Source organism: Callorhinus ursinus, unplaced genomic scaffold (genome assembly GCF_003265705.2).
Source record: "Callorhinus ursinus isolate GAN/ISIS: 27379988/994484 unplaced genomic scaffold, GSC_fseal_2.0 scaffold4, whole genome shotgun sequence".
Taxonomy (NCBI): Eukaryota; Metazoa; Chordata; class Mammalia; order Carnivora; family Otariidae; genus Callorhinus; species Callorhinus ursinus.
The window spans coordinates 27622409-27630564 of NW_027397066.1; the positions used below are offsets into that span (position 1 = coordinate 27622409).

The following is an 8156-nucleotide window of genomic DNA, read 5'->3' on the forward strand; positions in this document are numbered from 1 at the left end:
CTCTTCTCCAAGATCATCTTAACTGTTTTCCTCTTTACTCTCTATGCTTTTTCAGACATGCCGCCTATGGGGTAATTAACAGAAACCTTTTTTAAAAGTTATATTTTTTTTGCCTTGTTCTTCATTGTTTAGTTATCAGCTTTCTTCACCTTCTTTAATTTTTGGATGTTTACTTTTGTTTGGGTGGCAACATGTCCATGTAATAAATCATAATAAGGCAAGCCTGTCAATTTCCTTTTAATTTCTTTTATATATGTAATGCATTTGGAGTGAGTAACCCAATCTTGGCCAACAAGGTGTTAAGAAATATACTGAGGGGGGCGCCTGGGTGGCTCAGTCGTTAAGCGTCTGCCTTCGGCTCAGGTCATGATCCGCGGGTCCTGGGATCGAGCCCCACATCGGGCTCCCTGCTCCGCGGGAAGCCTGCCTCTCCCTCTCCCGCTCCCCCTGCTTGAGTTCCCTCTCTCGCTGTGTGTCTCTCTCTCTGTCAAAATAAATAAAATCTTAAAAAAAAAAAAGAAAAGAAATATACTGAGGGACTTTTTTTTTTAAGATTCTATTTATTTATTTGACAGAGAGAGACACAGCGAGAGAGGGAACTCAAGCAGGGGGAGCGGGAGAGGGAGAGGCAGGCTTCCCGCGGAGCAGGGAGCCCGATGTGGGGCTCGATCCCAGGACCCGCGGATCATGACCTGAGCCGAAGGCAGACGCTTAACGACTGAGGCACCCCATATTGAGGGACTTCTGAGTAGGATTTTTTTTTTCTCCATGGACAAAACAGAAATGAGGAGAAGAAATATTTCTTCCTATTTTGGAAACTGTTATATAAAGAAATTGTTTTGAAAAATAGCAATTATCTTATAAGAGTATCAGCCTAAGGACAAAAAACAACAACAAAAACCAATATGCTGGCAGAAAACATTTGGGTCATTAATGGTAAGCTTCTGAACCAACTTGAAAAATTTTAGAATGTAAAATTAAGTATCTTTTCTTGCTTAAGAGACTATAGCAAACATCAGTTGCTGAATAATAAATCATCCTAAAATGTAGTGGCTTAAACAGCAATTTATTGTTGCTCAAGGCTCTACAGATTGACTCTGTGGTTCTTTTGATTTGGACCAGGCCTGATTGATATTGACTGGGCTCAATCAAGCATCTGTTACTAGTGGGAGATCCTGCATCTGTGAATGGAGGTTTCGGTTCTTGGATTCCTTATGAAGGTGTCTGTGAGGATTGTGATCCTCAAGACAGCCAGAAGGAAAGTAACAAGCACAAAGCCATGTATTAAGGACAGGACGCTCTCAAGATGGGAGTGCAGGAGGGCCCAGAGGTGGCAACAGCACCAGGGTTGGGGTGCCTTTTCTTTTTTTGTTTGCATAGGTCATGGGTCATAGCTAGGGTGATTTCCTGCTGAGGATGTTTCCAGTCATCTAAGGGACTCCTTCTACTGGACAGGAGGGGGAGGTTTTAGACCTACAAGGTTCTTGCCAGAGCTGTATGGCCATCCTCACCTATGGTGGGAGGAGAGGGGGTTGAAACTGCAATGTAAATATATTATAATGAAGCTAGAGGTTAACTGTAGGACACAGGCTGGAAAGGGAGTGCATGCTCTGCACCTGCTTTTCTTGGTCTGATAATCCCAGGAGGTGGGAAACCACAAACAAGTGTTGACCACTACCCTTGCCTCTAGCTCATATCTAGCTAAACTGCCTACTCTCTCACACCCATGGTCATCTAATAGGTCAGTTGCAGTTCACTTAGCTCATCTTGGCCCCTAGCTGTGGCAAATGAACTGAATCAACTAAGTTCCACAGAATTCTTATCCTCCAACAAGCTACCTCAGGCTCGTTCTCATGGAAGTAACAGGATTCCCAAGAACATGAGTTAAGTGTCAACACCTGACACAGAACTGACATAAAGTCACTTCTACCATATTCTCCCGGCCAGTGGATGTTATAAAGCTAGTTCAGATTTACATGGAGGGGGAGTAGACTCCACTACTTGATGGAAAGAGTTGGAATATCATAGCACAAGAGACAGAGAAAGAAAGGATGGAGGATGGCAATCACTTTTGTAATCAATTTATTAAGGTTCTTGTTGGCGTGACTTGGCACAGAATGACCTCATACTAGCAACTTTATATTTCTTCTCTATTTCTGGTCAGTTCTTTCCTTGGCTCTTTCCATTAAGTGATTCATTACATTTTTAAGTTTGCCATTTAAATGTTATTTCCTCAGAAAGACTTTCTGTATAATTTCTCAAATAGCTCTATTCTTTCCATCACCAGTTATTCTATTTCCCTCATTACGATATAAGATGAGTGAAGCTGGAGACTTTATTTGTTCACACCAACACTTTATGTACGTCCTATTTTATGGCAAGTACTCGATATCTTTTGGTTGGTGAATGAATAAAAGAATAAATGTACAATAACTGTAATGAGTGAATTTTTATTGACTAAATCTGTTCTTTGTGTTCAAGAGAGTAAAGTTTATTTTTATTAGTTTAGGAAAAGGTAATGAGGGGGAAAAAAACACCATGAATCCAATCCATTTTGTCAGTCTTTCATCAGTTTGTGTGTGTGTATACATATAACACATATGTATATATATTCATATAATACACATATGTATATATATTCATATAATACATATATGTATATATATAACATATATACATATAATAATTTTTATATATACATATGAATGCATATATAATAATTTTTTTGACAAGTTAGAAATAAATCCTGTGCTTTTCTACTTCTATGATATTGTCTAAACATGTTTCCCTGCATGGAATATATTTACACCATTTCTGATTTTCAATAATTTATCCTCATTTATTGACCATATCAAATGCCCATATCTTCCAAGAAAAGCTTTTGGCTTTCAACTAGGTATGCTGGCTTCCTCCATTAGATCACTCTGCTGCTCGCTTTGTATCTCTATTGTGGCACGTGGCTTACATTGTCTTTTCAGCTATCCTTTATTATGTCCATTGAAATTCTTATGCAAGTTTCTGAAAGAGATTGTCTTATTCTTTCACTTACTATTATTTTCTACATGTATGTAAAAATCATCCATAAATATTTCTTAACTTGAATTAAAGTATGAGATTATTCTGCCATATATCATAGGATAGGTATCTGATTCAATCTTGAAACTAATTGTAAGATAAAATGCAGTTTTATTTTTCTTTATTGAATTTGACTCTGCTACTTATCACTTAAAGTCCCTATCTGACCTCTAAATGAACTGCTTACCTTTTGTAATTTTGCAACTATATTGCTTAGGCACATCAGTACAATAGCCTAGATTGTTTCTTCCTATCAGTTGTTCAAAGCTTGTTCCATGTCTCTGCTTCTGTTGGCTTTGTCTCCTTCATTGTATCTTATTTCCCATTGTGCTACCTTCCAATCACTGAATTCCATTCCCACTGGCTCAGTTCTGGGACCTCTTTTTTTTCCCAAATTCCCAGAACCTTCCAGGATAAACACCTTCAATTAAAACCACTCCTCACCTCTTCAACAGAGGCCCCTAACAATAAACAACTTACTCAATAGGTAGTTGAAAACTAATTCTCAGATGAGCTTCATGTAACAGAAAACTGGGATGTAATATGGCTTTTACTCTTTGAACTCCCATTAGTTTCCACATTGTAGAGAAATAGACCCCTTAATATTGCCCCTAAGTGGAACTTCAGCAGTGTGATATCTAGCAAAGCAATGTTCTGTAATAAAAATATTTCAGCACTGTACCAAGAAACTACTTCAATAGCACAGTAAATGAAACACCACTATGATGTCAACTTAAATGAATTAATAAACAACAAACACTTTAAGAGAGACACCAGAACATTTTTTTTGTGATTTTGTTTTTAATTATCTTAAGCCTTATCACATAATCTACAAATTTGTGCTGATGATGTATCTCCTCTCCTTCAAGTCTTCGAAAAGTTGGCAAAAGTACCCTTACCAATCATACATTTATGGTAATTCTACAGTTGTGTTTTTGAATAGCAGTTTAGAAGACAATCCTGAATTATAACAGTCTGGCTTAGTAAAGAACTCACAAGTTTGCTACTATATCTTGTCACACTGAATTTTAAAAGCATCTGACCTTATCATCTATAAGATAATCTATAAAATATGAGAAGTGTTGAATATTCTTTATTTAATATTATACATAAACCACACACTAAAATGCCTTTCATTAAGCAAAAGGCAACATTTTAGAGGCAGGGAATTTTAATTACATTGAAATGGTTAAGATCAGAAAGATAAAGTGGACATTGCCAGCCTTTGCCTTTAACAGACTAACGAACACAACTTGAAACACAGCTGAGTCTTGTTGTTCTATGAGACAGTGAAGGGATTTCCTTCATATTGAAATATATTAATATAACCAGTCATCTAAATCTAAGATCAGTCTCCTGCAGGTTTAGACATGACATTTACCATTTCTGTGAAAAGCTGAACATCACTAATCGATTCCAATCATATTTTTAGAAGAGGAAAACAGTGACAATTACTTGCTGAACCAGAATCACTATCAAAGTTCAAAGAGCTGATCATATTCATTTAACCACAAGCCAGTCTTATTTAAATCAGGACTCTCCAAAAGAAATATTCTATCAGCCATTCTTGATCTGAATTCTGTTGTATGAGGCCAATTTAAATATGGTACACAAGTCACGAGACATTTTTGTTTTGTAATAAATAAAACAGTGGCCAACTATTACTCCCCTTAGTGGCTTTTTTGAGATAAGCTGTCAAGTCTGTGCTTTCCCATCTTCTTAATGCCAGTGAAGATCAGTTTTGTTCCAGGGATGTATTTCTTGGGATTCTCCAAATACTCCATCAGTGTCTCCTCTCCCCAGGTGATGCCTTTGTTCTTTTTGGCATCCAGGTAAGAAAATCCAGGGGTCTGACCTGTCTTTCACCCAAATAAACCAAGGAGATTTGGCCTTATCTTGTGCTTGCCTCCCTTTTCCATGGTGTGGCACTGGGCATACTTCTGGACAAAAATCTTCTTGCCCTTGTCAACATCATCCAGTTTTAAATCACTCTTTTGTCGCACATGAAACAGAGAAGCTTGCTTGCAACCCGGATGTCCCACTCTCTCGAGAAACACCAGAACATTTTAAATTTCAATTTGAGTATTTATATAATGTATTTAGAAAAATGTCCTCTTAAATTGTAAGTGGTTTTAAAGTTGAGGAGTTGAAACGTAGGTTCCCAATATACACAATTCCAAGAAAGAGAGAATTTAGGAATTTCCATGTGTAAAGAGACTCCAAACCTAGGCAAAAAGATGATGTTGAAAATGTGCATTGACTTCCTCATTCTGTCTCTTGCCTTCCCTGCACTACACCCCACACACTGGCCTACATACTTCTCATCCATGACAAGTCTTCTACTCAGGACCTAACGAAGATTTAAATGTATAATAACAATCTTATTTTTTCCATACCATCCAAATATTATTTTGATACAATCGAAAGACAAACACGTATTAAATATTAAAAAAAAAAAAAGATGTACCATGGAAGGATTAACAAGGGCTTTTTCATGTTTGGACAAACTCATGGTTTCACCTCTGTATTTCTCCATGGAGCTCATTGTCTACTTGTCCAATTTATTAAGTGCTAGCTTCACTGTACAAACCACTTGAAATCCATAGTTGTGCTTTCTTCTTTATTACTAAAAGATGTATGTGTAAGCATGTGTTTGAGAGAGACAGACTGAGTTTGGAGAGGGTAAGAGAAGAGGAAGACAAAAAATGTTGAATGACTTTAACAAAATCTACCCCAACCTGGGTAAAATTGAAATGTCAGAAAAGTATAACATACTATAAACTATATTGTGAGGTTGTGAAAGAATAAACAAGTCTATTTTGGAATAATTATTCTCTCTTCCTCCCAACATCTCTCTCTTTCTCCGTCTCCTCTCTTCCTTTCTGTTTCTCTTTCTCTCTCTCTCTCTCACACACACACACAACACACACACGCACACACACGCACACACACACACACACTACTCACAAACTTCCCTTCACAAAATGGTAGACTAGAATGCCCAGAGTAGATCTGATCATGGTGATATCTTGCTGGTGGTGTTACTGTTTCTTCGAAGTTCCTAACAGGATCTCCCCTCTCCATTGCTTCCCACAGAGCTTGATTACAACCTCTGGGAAGTTATTTCTTTTTCTTTCTTTTCCTTGAAGACATCTGGAGCAAGCATAAAGGTCATGGGGAATATATCCTCCATGGGAATAGGAATTTTCCAGACTCTTTTCTGCCCACAGAATATTGGCAGGCCAAAATTTTAAGTTAAATGATCCCAGTCTCTTTTAATCCAGGGTGGTAGCTCTTTTGGCAGTATAGTTCTGTAAAACTGTAATGGACTTTTGCAAATATTAATTTTATTACAGTAAACTTAATGTCTCATAGTTGCATCCATGATCCTTTCCCATATGCAAGTCTATCTCTAAATTAAATTATAGGTTCATTAAATCATTGGGCTTTCACATAAGAGGTACATCCTTAGTGTCTTCTCTGAGGCCTTTTGTCCAAATGAAAAGAATTACTGGGTGTTGCTTATTTAATTGATTTCAACAAGATTATGAAGGCTATACTCTTAATTTTTTTAATCAAAAGCTAAGTTCTAATTGGCCTTTGTCACTCAAAACATGTCTCAATTTATCTCTTAAAAGTTGGATATGAGAAAGATGTAACATCTTTTAAAATCCTGCAAGTCCCAGAATTTCTGGATTTTCTCTCTTTTTTTTTTAATATTTCTTGTTAAATGACCAGTCCCTCTATACCTTATCTTTCTCTCAGAGTACTGTTTTCAAATGCAAGTAATAAAGGTTAAGGAAGAGAGTAGTTTGTTAGTAACATGCCCGTGCATCCATTAGCTTAATCAGTTGCCTTTTAAATGCTTGCAGGTAATCATTTTACGAAATAGTTTGTCTCTGCATTTCATTCAGCCTCTAATAATAAATTCCTTGCAGCCTAAAGCCAGACACCAAGGCAAAAACCAAACTGTTTAAAAAACAGTTTTCGATTTCTGGGTACTAATTTATTAGTAAGCTTTTACTAATCTAAACCGTGGCATTAACAGATCTGAAAGTTTCAGAATGTTAGTGGGAAAAAAAAATGTTTACCTCTTTTCTCGTTACTTGTTAGTTACGAATGGTCTCCTTCCCTTTTCCTCCTCCTCTTTAATTAAGGTTAATTGTCACAAATGTGGGGGCTCTAATCCACTATGACTGGTGTCCTTACAGGACGAGAGACCAAAGATGCACACACACATAGAAGAAAGGCCATATGTGGACATAGCAAAAAGGCAGCTGTCTGCAAGCCAGAAAAAGTCTCATCAGAAACCAAACCTGCTGACACCTTGATCTTGGATTTCTAGCCTCTTGAACTATGAGAAAATACATTTCTGATGTTTTAGCCTCCCAGTCTGGGGTATTTTGTTATGGCAGCCCGAGCCGATTAATGCACCAAGTAAGTTACATGCTCAAGCCTGACAGCAGTGGGATGGGAAAGAATATTCTTCTCCAGGAAGTCAGTGGATATTACATGGTGTGAGGAAGAAATATATGAACCACATTAGTGGAGAACAGCAATCATTGTGAAAAATAATGCTATCTAGTTTTTTGCTGGTTAATGGTGAAGAGAAGAGGCTGGTTCTAAACGTGGCTCTAGTTTTCATTCATCTGGTGTTTTAATTCTGACTGGCCTTTCTTATCCGAACTAGTTTAACAGAAGTTCTAAGCCCCTAGTATTTGTGAGCTTTTTAATGTAGTAAAAATGATTGAAATAAAACAAAACAAAAAAAGGTTTCAAAAATAAAAACTAGAAAATTATACTTTTAATGATTCAAAAGCAAAATTATTAAGAACACATTTCAAATCTATAGTTATTAATATGGAACATTAGCTGTGAAAATGTGAATTATAGATACACCTTTGTTTGGATTAGATGAATGGCGTCTCCAATATTAAAGAGTCTTAGATGCTGTGTTCATATTTTAATACTTAATGTGTTGTTACCTGTTCGTAAACATAGGTATGTAAATATCAGTCAGTTATGGTCGTTATCCTTCATGAAAGGTTGACCTTAAAGAAGACAAAAAGATCTTAAATTAA

At 36.8% G+C, this 8156-nt stretch overlaps 1 pseudogene; it reads right to left on the reverse strand.

Annotated features, from left to right (window-relative positions):
- Nucleotides 1-4690: 4690 nt before the first annotated feature.
- Nucleotides 4691-5620, reverse strand: LOC112835464 (cytochrome c pseudogene; annotated as a pseudogene).
- Between the last annotated feature and the right edge of the window lie 2536 nt (nucleotides 5621-8156).